This window comes from Schistocerca cancellata, chromosome 5, assembly GCF_023864275.1.
Source record: "Schistocerca cancellata isolate TAMUIC-IGC-003103 chromosome 5, iqSchCanc2.1, whole genome shotgun sequence".
Taxonomy (NCBI): Eukaryota; Metazoa; Arthropoda; class Insecta; order Orthoptera; family Acrididae; genus Schistocerca; species Schistocerca cancellata.
The window spans coordinates 203,647,502-203,666,879 of record NC_064630.1 but is presented as its reverse complement, the minus strand read 5'-3'; positions in this window follow the sequence as shown (position 1 = coordinate 203,666,879).

Sequence of the window (19,378 nt, the reverse complement as noted above, 5' to 3'; positions counted from 1 at the left end):
TGTAGCTTCTACGGCTACCGAAAGAGAGCTAATTTAATTGGAAACGATGTGATTTCAGAGATACACACCTGTAGAGGTCTATGGATTGGTTGAAGTTGAGAAGAAAAGAAAGGGGGAAAGATTCGTTTCGACGACGTTGGTGCCAGCCATCGTCAGGCGCTAATTCGCGTTAACGCGCCGGCAGCTCGTTAGGCTGTGCCGGGCCGAAGCCGAAGCAGGGCTCTTTATCGCAGCTGCGAGAGAGCGGCCGCCGGTGCTCGGCAAACGCCGCCGGCTAATTGGACGCTATTTTAGCGTTAATTGGTTTGTCTTGGCAGCGGCGGTGGCGTCAGCGCTGCCGATAAAAGCGGCCGATCCGCCGGCAAGTGTCCGCCGGATTTGGCTCTGCCACAGGATTCCTGTTTTTCTTCCGCGTTTTCCGTTTACCTTTCCCCTTTCCTAACCACGTGAGCGTGCAGTGATAGTGAATCGAAGACCGGTAACTACCTGTCAGATTGGCCAAGGACGTTCAATTACAGAACATACAAAATACGGTCCAGGAGGCGTCAGATACCCAAACAGACTTGGTGCTATCAAGGAAATTTAGATTATAGTTAACTGCTTCTCTATCTTTAAATTTTTTCCAGCGCTCGCGGGTCTTCTAATACGAAGTGCTCTTTTGCCTTGTCACATTAATTCAAGGCAAATCGAACGATTTCATAAAGGCAGAGTTGGACGTTATTAGACGTAAGTGAAGAACAGCCATCACGAAACCGTCGAAAGTTCTTTGCCGCCAAGTACTTTGTTATTAGTTACTATCGGTTATTAACAGTCGCAGTGTCCATCACTTGACGTCGAGGAACCTTTTCTTAAATTGTTGATGGTCACTTTACCGAAACTGGTTGTCCGTAAATGAATACACGTTACTTCAGCTTTTGCTGGTTTCATGATAACGTTATTTAAGTGCTTGAAGCTATCGGCACTGTTTACATAAAATATTTTGTCCACGAAGGTAATGGTCGATTAAGTGACAGGTGTGACTTGAGAACAACATCCGCAGGATTCCAGTACTAACACAAACTCTTACTTTTATTTTGAACGCAGTAGGGGGAAACAGTATCTACAGACATCATAAGGTTAACTGCTTTATTAGAAATGGAAACTAATAATAGAAGTAGAATCATTAATCCTGACTTAATGAAACAAAGCCGTAGTATAAATAAATTCGTGATTCAGTACTCAGTGTAATGCGATTTGACTTCGATAAGGAAACAAGAATTTCAAACAATAGCTCAAACATTAGGTCGCCCAAAGAATGGCATGTACAACTTAAGAGAATGACTGTGAAAATTACATGTAATAGTCAACATGGGTGCACTGGTTACCGAGTCCCTTTTCATAATCACAACGCTAAACCTTGAAAATGAGTATCTGCTGGTGGCACTTCCCCGAGTTATTTGTTTGAGGACACGGTTCGAATGAAATGAGCTTACTTGAACTGCTACGTAGAGGTGAACGCACCGATACAGTATTCTCGAGATGTTCCGTAGAAAGCGGAAACATTTAATGCAGAGAATTTGCCGTAGCAGTTCTCGACTTGGCCATCGACGTTAAAATTTACCTTCACAACTGAAAAATCGGCATGTGGAGAGCGAGCTACTTATTGCTAGGAACAGGAGTAAATTATCAGCAAACTGAATTATTTCATCGTCTTTATCATATGCCACGGTTAGACAAAGGTGATTCCTGTCAACAGTGCGTGCGTACGCAATGGGAGCGGAATAAGCATGCATCAAACTATTCTTAGATGTCCATTAAATGACAAAGAAAAGTGGAAAAGAGGAAAATTGAATGCAGCGAAACTGTATATTGGCTTCAGATCGAGCAAGCAGAGGACACAAGAGACGTGGCACTCAAGATCAACGTGCAACGCAATGTGGAAGGTCCCACAATCACAAAGATACAAATACACACTACTGGCCATTAAAATTGCTACACCAAGAAGAAATGCAGATGATAAACGGATATTTACCGGACAAATATATTATACTAGAACTGACATGTCATTACATTTTCACGCAATTTGGGCGCATAGATCCTGAGATATCATGATAAACCACCTCTGTCCATAATAACGGCCTTGATACGCCTGGGCATTGAGTCAAACAGAGCTTGGATGGCGTGTACAGGTACAGCTGCCCATGCAGCTTCAACACGATACCACATTCATCAAGAGTAGTGACTCGCGTATTGTGACAAGCCAGTTGCTCGGCCAACATTGACCAGACGTTTTTAGTTGGTGGGAGATCTGTAGAACGTGCTTGGCAGGGCACCAGTCGAACATTTTCTGTATCCAGAAAGGCTCGTACAGGACCTGCAGCATGCGGTCGTGCACTATCCTGCTGAAATGTAGGGTTTCGCAGGGATCGAATGAACGGTAGAGCCACAGATCGTAACACATCTGAAATGTAACGTCCACTGTTCAAAGTACCGTCAATGCGAACAAGAGGTGACCGAGACGTGTAACCAATGGTACACCATACCATCACGTCGGGTGATACGCCACTATGGCGATGACGAATACGCGCTTCCAATGTGCGTTCACCGCGATGTCGCCAAACACGAATGCGACCATCATTATGCTGTAAACAGAACCTGGATTCATCCGAAAAAATGACGTTTTGTCATTCGTGCACCCAGGTTCGTCGTTGAGTACACCATCGCAGGCGCTCCGGTCTGTGTTGCAGCGTCAACGGTAACCGCAGCCATGGTCTCCGAGCTGATAGTCCATGATGCTGCAAACGTTGTCGAACTGTTCGTGCAGATGGCTGTTGTCTTGCAAACGTCCCCATCTGTTGACTCTGGGATCAAGACGTGGCTGCACCATCCGTTACAGCCATGCAGATAAGATGCCTGTCATCTCGACTCCTAGTGATACGAAGCCGTTGGGATCCAGCACGGCGTTCCGTATTACCCTCCTGAACCCACCGATTCCACATTCTGCTAACAGTCATTGGATCTCAACCAACGCGAGCAGCAATGTCGCGAAACGATAAACCGTAATCGCGATAGGCTAGAATCCGACCTTTATCAACGTCGGAAACGTGATGGTATGCATTTCTCCTCCTTAGACGAGGCATCACAACAACGTTTCACCAGGCAACGCCAGTCAATTGCTGTTTGTGTAAGACAAATCGGTTGGAAACTTTCCTCATGTCAGCACGTTGTAGGTGTCGCCACCGGCGCCAACCTTGTGTGAATGCTCTGAAAAGCTGATCATTTGCATGTCACAGCATCTTCTTCCTGTCGGTTAAATTTCACGTCTGTAGCACGTCATCTTCGTGGTGTATCAATTTTAATGGCCAGTAGTGTAGAAGTACGATTTTAAGGAAAGCGTTGAATGACCTGTCAGTTCACGTTCGTAATTCATAGCAAGCTGAATACGCAAAATTGGTGAAAATAAACTGTCGGATACAAACACCACACGAGCGAATTGACTGCAGAATCTTTCCTATGAACAATTACTTCCAATAAATGTCGCTCCACATCTGACCTCTGGTTGCACATAGCACTCATCCCCGACCAATTATGCTTCAGATTCGTCCGCGAGAGTACATTTTCAACCGATAGTGCGCTGAAAAACTGAAAGCATCCGGATTCGATCAAGAGGTAATGGGAAGACATGGAAGAAGTTCAGAAGTAATCGAAACTCAGAAGTTAATAAGTCGGAGGAAGAACGAGAGGCAACGGTGTTAATCGATAGATAAACGAAATCTGTATGGTAAGAAGAGGTTTGAACCTCATTCTTCCGAATAGTAGTCCAATCTGTTAATCATAATTGAAATTATGCAAAATACTTTGCAAGCTGTGTTAAAACCAGATAAAGAAGAAAATATTTTGGGAAAGGTTTGACTTCAAGGACGTTAAGTCATTTGTCTATGATTTCTCAGTTAAGAAATAAGAAATAGGTGAGAAGTAATCCTGCGATGTTGAAATTAAGGGTATGCTGAATGGACTTCTATAAAAATATAGTTATGTAACAGGAAGTTTTTTGCTTCCCAAGCGACCAAGAGACAACTAGAGCTAAAAGCATCATTCGAACCATTTCGGACCCCACCTGGCACTGGGGCCCCTGTCTTTGTTGGTAAGATTACAGTCTGTTCGGCACAGGGTGGACATTCCTTGTGGAATTAAGCTTTAGAATATTTAACAGAACAACTTCTATGCCAATAAATCTATTGTGTCATTTAGGCATGTCACAATTACCATTTTAAACAAATCATCTACAAAACAAAATCTGACTGTGACCGCTCCATGGGCTTTGTACCAATCCCCTTTTCAAGATAACTTCCTTTAAATAATGCTATTGCATGCTTGCAGCAGACTGGTTCGCGTGTATCTCCGAGCGCAGCCGTTGCAGAGTAAACTTCAACATGTCGTGTTATGGCTCAGAGCGCAATCGAGCTACTGACGTTACGACCGGACTCACGAGGCTACCAGCAGTCGCACGACGTTTCTAGTAGCCCTTCCCCTCCCCCCAACAGTATGTGCTTCGTTCCGACCACACAAACGCGCCACATTTGTCACTTGTATCCTGTCACATATTACTGGCCGGACGACGGCAAACTGCCAGCGTTAATGGGCGCCATATTTCTAACTCTTTTAAAGCGCGAATGACGTCTCAGTGCTGGAAGCACATTCCCTCTGCCGACTGTGACTCAACGAAATGTCCCAATTTCGTTCAGTATAAACATGTTTTCCACACATTGCTCGAAATGTATTACTGTACGTAGTTTTACTTCTGTTGTACGACGTACTTGAATAAATTTTCTCTGCGTCTTGTCTCTTGTCTCGTTAATCATGTATCAAATGGATTCCAGAACTTGAAGCAAATCATGTTTTAGTGGGCAAGAACCACACTTTGCGACAATATTAAAGTACTCTCTAGTTATCTGCAGTAAGAGAAGGTAGAACTGATTTAATGAAAACAGATTTTTCTTTTTTTTAATATTTTGCCTCTGACTGAGAATTGCTGAACACTAAACAAAACGAAATAAAAGTGAATTATTTCGTTCGACACTACAGGTAACTACTTTTTTGCTGTAACATTAATAAAGCATTCAGTAGCAAATGACCCGCCTTCGTTTACTTATACATTTTGCAAATTCGTTTGCATGTCTCTTGCTAATTAAATTCACGGTTTAAACTTCGCACGAAGAGAAATTTAGTCCAGTATCAAAAACAACGGATTTAATTTTCGTTGTATTAGATTAGTTATACCTTCATATAAAAAAACACATTTTCACTATCTGAACTTGCAAGAAGTAAGTTTAGTGATGTAAACGAAAAAGAGGGTGTTTTGTTATACTGCACTTCATAAATGAATAACGCTGTCACTTTTGTCTTATTGGTTGCGTCGCTGGAAACTACGTAATAAAAATTATCTTCATAAACACTAGGCTACTGTAATGCAGTCGGAATTTTTGAAGATTGCGATGTCACCTTGGCAAACTATTAAAAGAATGCCGGCCGAGTGGTTAACGGCGCTACAGTCTGGAACTGCACGACCGCTACGGTCGCAGGTTCGAATCCTGCGTCGGGCATGGATGTATGTGATGTCCTTAGGTTAGTTAGTTTTAAGTAGTTCTAAGTTCTAGGGGACTTATGACCACAGTAGTTGAGTCCCATAGTGCTCAGAGCCATTTGAACCATATTAAAAGAATTCTGTCAGTGAACCGTAAAACAAATTAGCTCCGTTTGTATACTGGTACCAAAGTTGACAGGTGCTTCAGCGATCGTTTGTTCGCATAGTGACTGACAGCTTCTCAAGTACCGGGTGCTTATCATTGAACTTCCCGTATTTAACACCTTATAACATGGAAATTAATTTTCGTAAGAGGACCAAACTTGGTACCATTAATGCCAAGGACAAGGGAAAGAGATATAATGCATACTCAATTCAATTGAAGCACTTTTAACGTGCTGCTACGGTACATCATACCATTACACACCGGTAACATTACTGCTACAAAAGGGTCTCAATATGGCACCCATCAGTATGCAGAAGAGTCTGAAAGCACAGGATTGCATTCTGCACAGCAGAACGAAGCACGTCCTTAGGTATGCTGGCTACCTCTCTTGATGTGCTGCCCTTTAGATCAGCACATGTGTGAATGTTCCCCTGGTAAACCCTGTCCTTTGGGTAGCCCTACATCCAGAAATCACAGGGAGTGAGATCAGGTGATCGTGCCGGCCAAGCATATGGAAACGATCGGCTGAAAATTCGATCGTTTCCAAATGTGTTACGGAGAAGAAGGTGAACTTAATGAGCTATGTGCGGTGGGGCCCCATCTTGCATGAAAACTGTTGCGTTCAATGCGTCTCTCTCCTGTAGAGCGGGTATGACATGGTGGTGAAGCAAATCGCAGTAACCCTGGCCAGTCACACTGCACATGTTTGGTCACTGAGCGCCACCCTGTTCGAAAAATAACGGGCCAATAATGAACGTAGCCGTGAAGCCACACTATACAGTGACACTTTCACCATACAGAGGAACTTCATGCACAGTGATAGGTTAAGATCCTCACACTCCGCAATTCTGTGTGTTCACCTCACCTGTCAGAGAAAAATGAGCTTCGTCTGTCCATTGGATGGTCCAGGGCCAAGCCTCGTCAACTTCAATCCTTGGAGAAAGTGTAGAGCGAAGTTAACGTGTCATCGTGCGTCCTGTGGTGCAGGCAGATTCCTTATGAGTCACGGGTAATGATATTCATTTTGCAAAAGAAGGCAATAGTGTCCGACAAACAGCAAAGAAACTGATGATTTCCATCAGCGGAGTTGTCAAAACCATACACTGGCATCGAGAAACAGGCTCCGAGCACCCAGGAAAATACCAAAACGTCAGGAAAACTATTTGGTAGTGACAAGTAAACGTAGCAGATTAAAAACTGTCCGTGAATTGACTGCTGAACTAAACGCAACGAGTGATACACCGGTGAATGAGTCAACAGTGAGACGACGCCTGGCAGACAACATCCTCCGAGGTTACGTAGCAACAAGAAAACCACTGTTGCGCCCTGTTAACAAGAAGAAAAGGCTTCAGTGGGCTAAGACACACCAACGATGGACATCGGGGGATTGGGAAAGAGTCTTATTCACTGATGAATCCAAGTTCTATATATTTGGGAGTAAACGCCGTCAATTTGTACGCCGTTTAACCCATGAACGCTAGAATCCTCAGTGCGTAATTCCAACTGTAAAGCATGGAGGGGGTTCTGTGATGGTATGGGGATCCTTTGGAGGGAATAAAGTCGGAGATCTGGTGAAAATAGATGGAAAAATGAACCAAAAGTATTATCATGCCATATTATGCTAAGATATTTGGTTTGCGTCTGATAGGAAAAGGGTTTCTCTTGCAGCAAGACAACGACCCAAAACATAATTCTCGCACACTGGACTCGCATTCGGGAGGACGACGGTTCAATCCCGTCTCCGACCATCCTAATTTAGGTTTTCCGTGATTTCCCTAAATCGTTTCAGGCAAATGCCGGGATGGTTCCTTTGAAAGGGCACGGCCGATTTCCTTCCCCATCCTTCCCTAACCCGAGCTTGCGCTCCGTCTCTAATGACCTCGTTGTCGACGGGACGTTAAACACCACTAACCTAACCTAACCATACGTCTCGCTTGTGTCAGACTTGTGTGAATTCTCTAGAGGTTCGTAAAATATTGGAAAACATGGAATGGCCGCCCCAATCCCCTGATTGTAACCCAATCGAGCTGCTATGGGATGAATTGACAGGAGGATCCGAAAACGGGAAATCATGAGTGGGTCACAATTGTGGGAGGTCCTACAGCAAGAATGGAGATTAATTCCAACTGAAACCTTGGCAAAACTGACGCAGCGCATGTCGAGAGTGTACAAGGCAGTGACGAAAGCAAAGGGTGGCTATTTTGAGGAATCGAAAATTTAATTGTTGCACCTTCCTGTGTATTATTTGTGCTTAATAAACATTTGGAAAACAACAAAATTTATTTTACACTGTATTTCCTTTCCGTTGTCTATAATTACTAGGTTTTTCCAAACTTATGGAGGGTAGTGTATATCATATGTAACAGTAATCAACAAAATACGCCTATACGCCTTCACGGCGTGGTTACATCACAGTGAAACCGTTACGTAACAGCCGAAGTCCAGCGGACTTTTCTGCGCTCGAAGTAGCAGGTATAAGGTTTTGTAACGTTGCATATGACATAATACTATGTTTCAGGGTGCTCTGTGGCGATTTTGCATGGTATGTTACTATATGCGTATTTAACTATGGTCTTGTTATGTTCTTGTAGCAAAATTTTGCGATGATAACTTGAATATTACTCAGTTTTGACGTTATGAGGAGTCTTGTTTACGCATTAAAAAACAGAGAGCAAAACAGAGTAGTGTTTAACATTTGTGACATTGTGTTCCGTATGTGTGTAATAAAAGGGTGAAAGCAGTGGAGGCAATTCGAAACATGTACCCTGTATGGGGTGAATGCTATCGGGAAAGTCAAGTTCTATCGTTCCAAATACTATCGTTTTGAGATAAATTAATGACCACATTCAGGATGACAAACAGGAGTCGATGAAGAACGTTTCTGCGATTTACTACTATGGTAAATGATAGCCTATGCGATAACTGGTAGGTGTGATGACCAATTAACCTTCGTGGGACACTTGCCATCAGTAGTCATATTGAGGTTAAAGCGTTCAAATGATTGATCCTGGCATTTCCCGTAATAGATTTAAGGTGGTCACCATCAGCCTGAATCAGTGTCGGCTGATGGTAATTTGAAGTACGGTATGGTAACTTCATAACGAGGAAATACACTCCCGGAAATTGAAATAAGAACACCGTGAATTCATCGTCCCAGGAAGGGGAAACTTTATTGACACATTCCTGGGGTTAGATACATCACATGATCACACTGACAGAACCACAGGCACATAGACACAGGCAACAGAGCATGCACAATGTCGGCACTAGTACAGTGTATATCCACCTTTCGCAGCAATGCAGGCTGCTATTCTCCCATGGAGACGATCGTAGAGATGCAGGATGTAGTCCTGTGGAACGGCTTGCCATGCCATTTCCACCTGGCGCCTCGCTTGGACCAGCGTTCGTGCTGGACGTGCAGACCACGTGAGACGACACTTCATCCAGTCCCAAACATGCTCAATGGGGGACAGATCCGGAGATCTTGCTGGCCAGGGTAGTTGACTTACACCTTCTAGAGCACGTTGGGTGGCACGGGATACATGCGGACGTGCATTGTCCTGTTGGAACAGCAAGTTCCCTTGCCGGTCTAGGAATGGTAGAACGATGGGTTTGATGACGGTTTGGATGTACCGTGCACTATTCAGTGTCCCCTCGACGATCACCAGTGGTGTACGGCCAGTGTAGGAGATCGCTCCCCACACCATGATGCCGGGTGTTGGCCCTGTGTGCCTCGGTCGTATGCAGTCCTGATTGTGGCGCTCACCTGCACGGCGCCAAACACGCATACGACCATCATTGGCACCAAGGCAGAAGCGACTCTCATCGCTGAAGACGACACGTCTCCATTCGTCCCTCCATTCACGCCTGTCGCGACACCACTGGAAGCGGGCTGCACGATGTTGGGGCGTGAGCGGAAGACGGCCTAACGGTGTGCGGGACCGTAGCCCAGCTTCATGGAGACGGTTGCGAATGGTCCTCGCCGATACCCCAGGAGCAACAGTGTCCCTAATTTGCTGGGAAGTGGCGGTGCGGTCCCCTACAGCACTGCGTAGGATCCTACGGTCTTGGCGTGCATCCGTGCGTCGCTGCGGTCCGGTCCCAGGTCGACGGGCACGTGCACCTTCCGCCGACCACTGGCGACAACATCGATGTACTGTGGAGACCTCACGCCCCACGTGTTGAGCAATTCGGCGGTACGTCCACCCGGCCTCCCGCATGCCCACTATACGCCCTCGCTCAATGTCCGTCAACTGCACATACGGTTCACGTCCACGCTGTCGCGGCATGCTACCAGTGTTAAAGACTGCGATGGAGCTCCGTATGCCACGGCAAACTGGCTGACACTGACGGCGACGGTGCACAAATGCTGCGCAGCTAGTGCCATTCGACGGCCAACACTGCGGTTCCTGGTGTGTCCGCTGTGCCGTGCGTGTGATCATTGCTTGTACAGCCCTCTCGCAGTGTCCGGAGCAAGTATGGTGGGTCTGACACACCGGTGTCAATGTGTTCTTTTTCCATTTCCAGGAGTGTAGTAGATAAACCATAACAAATATATCTCAAACGATGGCCTGTATATTTTCAGAAAATGTCTTTTTATTGATATATATCTGTTGGCACTAAGAAGGTATTTTGCGTTACGAACTACTATAGGGACCTGTGCTTCGCAGCTGATGTTTGCTGCCAACAGATGAGATGCCTTGCAGTCACAGAATGAGAAATGCTTTCTGGAAGACAGCACCAAGGAGCTTGGTAGGCAAACACACCTACTACACATCTTACAGTCTGGCACTCATAGGTGTTTACCTTTCTGGCCCCTTATGGAACAACCGAGCGAGGTGGTGCAGTGGTTAGCACACTGGACTCGCATTCGGGAGGACGACGGTTCAACCCTGTCTCCGGCCATCCTGATTTAGGTTTTCCGTGATTTCCCTAAATCCTTTCAGGGAAATGCCGGGATGGTTCCATTGAAACGGGACGGCCGATTTCTTTCCCCGTCATTCCCTAATCCGATGAGACCGATGACATCTCCTTATGGAACAATCCGTCAAGGAAGTTAGTTTCGTTTTCTTTTGTTTGTTTTTGTTTCATTTTGCTTGGACGACTGCACTGTAAATGTAGCTCAACTCAGAATCAGCAAGCCGCTAGATACGTGGGATCGAAAACCTACTACGCGTCATCAGATGGTTTTCGATAACAAGGTGGAATATTTTCAGAATGAGATTTTCACTCTGCAGCGGAGTGTGCGCTGATATGAACCTTCCTGGCAGATTAAAACTGTGTGCCGGACCGAGACTCGAACTCGGGACCTTTGCCTTTCGCGGGCAAGTGCTCTACCAACTGAGATACCCAAACACGACTCACGCCCCGTCCTCACAGCTTTACTTCTGCCAGTATCTCGCCTCCTACCTTCCAAACTTTACAGAAGCTCTCCTGCGAACCTTGCAGAACTAGCACTCCTGAAAGAAAGGATATTGCGGAGACATGGCTTAGCCACAACCTGGGGGATGTTTCCAGAAGTTTCAAGGTGGGATATATTATTAATAACTTCTCTGATAGCCAGTGGGCTACATCTGCTCATGGTTAATCAGTGCAGCTGCTATGTGTGTAGTATTCTTTTCCTTTTGTATATTTTCGTGTCCATCTATTACTGTAATGAGACATTTCCCCGATAGGTGCAGTGTAATTTAGAATCTTCTCAGAAATCAGAGCAGTTCTTAATGTATCTGATGACGGCAGTATGAAACAAAGGGTGTATCATAAATGAAAGCAATGAAAGGTGCCATCACATCGAAGACTAGATGATAAAAGTAGCATCATAATGGTTCCAGACTGTTGCTGCCGACAATTATCAAGGCAGAGTTTATAATTTCCCCCTTCCTAATCGGCCCACTGGATTGCCATTTAAATGACCATGATTGCATATACCTAATGAAATTTTACATTGGGTCAGGCTATCGCTCCAGAAAGAAAATAGCACCTCTTAGTTGGAGGACAGTGTACAAAAATCCCTTCTTGAGGAAGAATCTGTTCTAAACTTAAGCTAAATACTGACGATAATTTTGAAATGGTGGATTATAGTGCAACCGCTCACGAACCGCATAGGGGGGAAAAGGATACCATACAATATTTACTACAAAAATTACTGATAAAGAAAGAAAACACTGAGTAGCTAAGAAGAGGATAATTAAACGATCGCCAGCCCACTAGGTCAATGAATCTGCAGAATCTTAAGAAAGGTAATGGCAAAGTAATTTGATCAGTAATCACTGGCGTGGCAACGAGAGGTTGTCATTCTGAAAGAAAAGTTAAATGAAATTACTAGTTAAATAAATGACTGGCTTAACTTAAACTTCGTTATATACAAAGTTGACTTTCAGTAACCTCAGTGAAACTAATGCAAAATTTGGAAAAAGGTAAGCAATTTACTTTTGATTATTGAAAGATTGAATTGAATTTACTTTAAGCAATCGAGCAACTGGTTTTACTTTTAAAATAACAACAATAAAATACATACCAAGCCAGCAGCAGTCACCCCCTAATCTAAATACAGAATAAATTAAATTGTGCACTCTTAATATGTGCTGTATCTTTAGTTATTAGTTTTGCGATTAATTTTACATTGCTTTGAATGAATGAAGTTAATTTTAAAATTTGCAAATTAGTTTAGCCTCTGTTGTGCAGTACGAGAATGAATAGTCTCTGAGGCAGAAAATTTAGCCTGAAAATTACCATTAGCAATTAAGCAGAACTGGCAGAAAGTAGTTAATAAATTGTCATATATTTACGACACTGGGTGGTTGCATGGAAAGGAAAGGGCCGCTGCCGACTAATAATGTCTGAGGACAATGACAACACAAGTGCCCTGCAAGTTTTACCTGCTGCAAGTTATTATTGAAGTTAGTCATACTTTGTGAAAGAAATGTTACTGGGTAAATTCTCTACAGTACTATATCAGTCAGTTAACAGTCTTACGATGTTGTAGCTTTTCGGGCGACAAAGAATGTAGCCGACGACAATAATGAGCTGCAGTTGTTGTTGCTACTACTGTCTGAGAACCTTGAGTCGTCTCAAGAGCCACGGATAATTACGGGACATGCAATAATTAGAACTGCAGCTTCCTCCGCCTGTCCATTCCTACCGTGCTCACAATACTCGCGGGCTAACGAATCAGGCGCGTCTTCAATGGCGCGAGAATAGTTGCACACCTCCGCACTCTTTCATGACTCAAGCTGCTCTCCTTCCTCATTGCTCGCAACGCGGCAGGGACTCTCCATACACAAAGATAAACAACGGCACACCTATTGTCATTTCGTCGTTGCTATCGATACATTTAAATAAAGTTCCCTTGGCTATTACCCAAAAATTTACAATATTCTCATTGTAATAACTAGCAATTATATACAGTCAAAAATAAATGCGGCATTATATCGACTATGTATTAAATATATTTTCTGTAATACAGCTTACATCTTCAGAATCAGAAGTACATGACAAGTTATCAACGGATATTAAACGGTGAAAATTCTTGGATGGCGCAGAAGGTATTTCATCTGCATTTTGGGTGTTACAAGTTCTTCCAGCATTGTTGCTAGTAATCGTGGATAAATAGCTCCTAAGCAATACGAGAGATCGTGTATCAGCTGGATAACTACGAGCGGTATGTTGTGACAGCCACCACCGGACATTGCTTAGAACAGTACGATGTGACGGCACTGGGGTGTCCCTAAATCGACAATACTATTCAGTAAGGACTTCAATAAAGTCTGCCGTCAATGAAAAATATCGGCACATTCATCTCATCCAATCAAAACTCGCATTCCGAGATGTTACTGACAGCTGATAAGAGTGCAGCATGAAATTTCAATATTTCAGAGCTGAACTGGTACAGGTCCCGTAGTGAATAAACCGCTTCAACCAAGACCAGCTGCAGCAATGGCCCAAAACACTGATCAGCTTAACGGGTCGGTGACATACAGGGGAAGAATTTATTGAAACCCGAAACCAAAACAGACGGCACAAACCTTTTTGAATTGCTACTGTCACCTTACGAGATGTGGAAAAGGCTTAAGTGTTGAAACCTGTTATTTTTTTCTCGGCGATTGAATTCAGACGTATGACACGAGATAATACACATAAACGTAACGTCTGTTAACCTTATCAATCGGTTTGTAGCCTGTTATCATCGACCCAGAAACTGGACAAAAGAGGTCGCCAGAAAACGCTGCGTCAGACATTGACCTCATGTTATTTCGAACAGTAACAACGAAAAATACCGGCTGCCGGTCACTAATCGCAGTTCTTTACGTTTGCGATTTGCACGTCGGCTTTATTAAAAACGGACGGCTCGGAGGAACAAAGTAGCTAATCGCTCCGGCTGCTGCGTGGCTACTGGCGCCAGGTGATCCGCACCAGCGGGCTGGCGCCACAGGAGCAGGCGCGCGCCGTGCTTTAACTTATTTCATTTGCAGTTCGCTGTTTACGAGTCGCGTGTCAAATGAAATCCCATCGCTCGGGGATTATTCAAATCCCCAATCAATACGAGATTAGCTGCTGAGCCTTTTTCCCGGTGCAAGCAGTAAAAATACGGTCCCGGTCCCGCAAAACGACGTTAATACCGCCGTCGCTATATTTCATACACTGTCACAATAATGAATATTTAAACTCGGCGAATTGCAGCACAGCTTGTTATTTGAGGATTGGCTTTTGAGTCTCATCCTCTTCCTATTTATTTTAATTTTCTTCGAAATTTTTGCTGTTGAAGGAAACCGAGAACCAGCGTACAGAAGCTACAGTTCTCTATGTACAATTTTATTATCGTAACAAGTAGCTAAGTAGTTTATTCATTGAATATTAAGGATACTGAACCGTGGAGGGTCAGATTAAGTGTCCTTATACTGAACCGACCGAAAGCCACAGTGGATAAAGCCTTAAATCGTAAGTACAGTCAAGGCGTCGTTTAGAAATTCCACAATGATCACGTTATGGAAGACAAAACTCAGTGTTCCCACACGTTTACAACTGAGAAACACAGTGTTCACGCAACTGCTATAACTTTTTATCAGATCACAAAGAAGTGTCACTAACTTACCAGTCCACAACCAAATCACAAGCTAAATTGGAAAACGAGTACCAGAAACTTTCGTTATATTTGCGTTAAACATACAATTTAAAATGTGTAAACTACTGGATTTCGTGAAGAGTGTGTTTCTTTTAACTTGATACAACTAAATATCTCGAACACGACGCATAGTACGAACAAATGTTCTAGGTGAAAAGGTAAAGGTAACGTCTGTCAACGGAACATCTGTTCATGCTCCAAATGGCCACGTCGTAACCACCCCTACAGTCTGGGCAGTATCAACATCGTATTTCCAAGTGGGAACCTCACCTTCCTTCCCAATATTATTGCATATTCGGATTATGCGCAAAAAAAGGTGTGGTTTACTCAAACGATTGTTGTCCATTCATGGTAGAAGACGCCGCAGTCGAAAATAATTGAGTTTCTTTTTTTTTTTCCTTTTTGCAGTTACGAAACGACGCGTTTGATTCTACATTTCATCTACGATGTAAACGTAAATATTTGTGTTCTAACGGTTGATATTTATGCTCGAAATTTACTTTAGCCCTACAAATTTGATTCTACAGTGCAATATCGTTAGCCAGTTCAGTGACTGTTTCAAAGCTACGTTTAGCGTGACCCAGGATCAATGGATGTGATAATTCTCAGTTCCTATCAGGATGCTTGATTTTGATGAGTCCCTTTGCCTCCCACCATTCGGATGCTTAATTCGGTGAGTCCCCTTGTCCCCAACATTGGGTTACTTAATTTAAATCAGTCCCCTTGCCTCCCACCATTGAGATGCTTGATTTCGGTGAGTCCCCTTGCCTCCCACCACTGGGGTGCTTGATTTCTGTGAGTCCCCTTGCCTCCCACCACTGGAATGCTTGACATCTGTGAGTCCCCTTACCTCCCACCATTGGGGTGCTTGATTTCAGTAAGTCCCATTGCCAGGTATGCCTGTCACCATCACTTCATGGACTTTAACTTTATTACAACGGTTGTGGTTTGTATTCCACCACCGGCCGGAGTGGCCGAGCGGTTATAGGCGCTACAGCCTGGAACCGCGCGACTGCTACGGTCACAGGTTCGAATCCTGCCTCGGGCATGGATGTGTGTGATGTCCTTAGGTTAGTTAGGTTTAAGTAGTTCTAAGTTCTAGGGGACTAATGACCTCAGAAGTTAAGTCCCATAGTCCTCAGAGCCATTTGAAACATTTCTGTATTCCACCAGTACCCATGTAGCGACCAATGAAAGAGTTAGTGTGGATGGATGGAAACACGCACTGAAATCAGTGTCCATGATGGCAGGGTTAGAGATAGGCCACCGAAATGAATCATTCTGATGTTTGACTCACCACAATCAACCCCATGGATTTACATTTGGATCCTAAATGAAGTGTAGAATCAAATGCGCCGGTTCTTAGTTGCAAAAACATGAGCACTTCATCTTCGTCGGTTACAGTACCAACTGCCTCGAATGGAAAAGAACATCTTAAGTAAACCGCCTGTGGTTTTCGAGGTAGAGTCCGAATATGCAGTAAAAATTGGGGGTTCCCATTTGAAAATGCAAAGTTGTCCCCACTCACGTAGGAGGGATGGTTAGAAGGTGGCCAGTTTTCACTGTTTGTCTTCGTGCTTGCCAAACCCTACCTTGGCCGGCAAGGTCGCCGGATCTCTGAGAACGTTTGGAGTACTATGAGTAGGGCCTAGCAACGAGATCGGGAGTACGACGATCTAACGCACCAATTGGACAATATTTGGCTAGCTATCCCCCAAGAGACATCCAGACATTCAAAAACACTTTCAATGTCAAGCCGAATAAATGCCTGCATAAGGATCAGAAGTGGACCATCGTGTTACTGACTTGCTCAATTTATGAAGTTCGTTCTTTCAATAAATCATCCAATTTGTCACCATCAGTAGATAGGTAGTGGACATTGGGCTCGCTAATTCAAATCACTGAGTGGTTCTTAGCCCGTGTAAAATAGTCCATGTCTGGGAAGAGAAGCTTTTGTGCTGTGATGCTGCCAGGAGTCGTGCGTGTGATGAACACCAATATCTGGCCGACCAAACACCAAACATCATTAGCCTCGTCGGAGACAAGGCAATGGCCACCGTCATCTTACACGCTACACGTGGTACATAATGGCCATGACGCCAGATGCATCTGGTGGAGATGCGACTTCCATTAACTGTCGCAGAACACATGGGACACCCGTGGTTTAGGAGTCGCAGTCCGCCTTCGGCGTTTTAGCGGCTCGGTCGTGCCTAGCGCTCCCCATGCGTTCCGTTAGCGCGAGATTTGTTTACACCCATGAGGCTTCACATAGCGGTGTATTGCTTATTCCAAATGGCTCTTTCGTACCGGAAAGCGACAGTCAATTTTATGTTCGCCGCACAATATATAAGACCGAAAGCGCACGAAGTCGAACGTTTCATGCGCGATGTGGTGAAGTTAGATCCGGAGTTGATAGAGAACCACCTGTCTATAGTGTCCACGAAACAGCGTGCGACGACTCATTCGTGGATCCACCGACGATTATCGTTTTTGCCACACCAACTTGATTATGGGTCTAGTGTCAGCTGATCATGACGGTCTCGCAGTTCGAACGGTATGTGTATTTGAACTTCGAAGTACCTGTAGACGTGGTAATCGAAGCATTTCGCCCATATGGCACGGTCCTTAATCAAGCTGCGGAAAAATGAATCATCTTCGAGACCTATCCCTTTCTCAGTGCGTTGAGCCAAATATGGACTGAACTTCGGAAGAACATATCATCTTACGTGTCAATAGTAGGTTGTTACGCCATCGTAATTTACGATGGTCAAACGAGGACCTACTGTGGTCACGGTGACATCCGAAACGACTGTCTTCAGCGACGTCTTGTACAGTTGCCTCAGGACATCCAGCATCTGCCACTGCAGATGACATCTCTGCCTACTACGTATGTGGAAGCACTCCAGAACGACTTGGGCAACTTGCATGACAAGCCTTTAGCTAAGGAGTCTACGAGTATCGCCCACGAACCCAGTTATCGTCGATGCAGATGAACTTGTCACACCATCAGCCAGATGTCCAACAATAGCAGAGGTGTCAGGGTCCTCCCACGCTCCCTCGAACCCGTCTTCGGATATGATAGCGAATCCCCCTGCAGAAGTGGAGGCGCGGAGAAAAATAGCGAAAGAAGCGGTGGCTGTCAACAGAAGACGAGCAGTACGAACGAAGTGGTGCATAACATTCTAGCAGTGCACACCCCACACGATCTCCCACGTCTACCGCATTGGGAATTGTGGGAATGATCACGATTCGTCTCCACAGACTGGCAAAGGCTATTTCCCACCCACAGCACCTTTGCTACGGAGCATAGAGGGACAACAACCTCAAGGAGTGGCGATGGAGACGACTATGCAACAGGATGCTGTCCCACCTGTCAGTAGTACAGACGAACACCCATCAACAACGAGCGTCTCCATGAATTCATTAGGAGACAGGGCACAATAAATTGACCAAACTGACGGGATGCAGGAGGTAGGTGTTCAGTCACTGGCTCCCAACAACAATGAGTTGGGAGGGAACCCTGTCCACAGCGGCCAACGAGGCGGTGTCGCGTCGTCCTGGTCGAGGAAAAATTCTCCGTTCCCAGCGTATTCGTTGGTGCATAACATTCTAGCAGTGCACACCTGATACGATCTCCCACGTATACCGCGTTGGTACAGTCAACAATAATGATATTAGCACCCCAGTAAAGATCCAAAGACTGTGAGCCACGCTACTGGCTCAAATGGCTCTGAGCACTATGGGACTTAAATTCTGAGGTCATCAGTCCCCTAGAACTTACTACTACTTAAACCTAACTAACCTAAGGACATCACACACATCCATGCCCGAGGCAAGATTCGAACCTGCGACAGTAGCGGTCGCGCGGCTCCAGACTGTAGCGCCTCGAGCGGCTTGGCCACGCCGGCCGGCGCGAAACGGTACCACTGTAGAGATTTATGGTTATGACGTCTATCGTTTCACGGCCGCAGACGGTAGCGGTCACACGGCCGTACTGTTACGAGGAGGAACAGCGGCGGAAGATGTGGAATACTTACCGTCGGTAAGGTCCCTTACCAATAGGCCTGTAAGGCAAGTCGGTGTACGTCGCCACATCTTGACGTGCGTGCTGGCAAAGAGGCCTGTTGCTCGATATTGAACGTGAGAAACATTGAGATCTCCTTTGCCCTTCGGGGTGGTCAGGGACTCACAACTCAGTTTAATAACATTGCTTGACTTACGAAGGAACCCAATGTCGCCTACATGTCTCTGGCTATTGAGAGAGGGATGGGGAAAATATGAGCCGCGTGCGGGTTTTTACGACGCGACATAAACGTTAGGTAACTCGGCCCTCTGCAACATGTACAGGATTCGGAGTCGATGGTCAAGGAGCTCTGCCCGGATTCTGTCTAAGAAGCGCCTACTTTTAAGGGCCACAGATCACCGCAAATCGACCTTGCAATCAGTGCCCATACGTCTTATCACTTCGTAGACCAGCAAGGAAGCGACGCATTCATCGCGCAGGCCTCGTCCTGTAGGCAGCACGCGA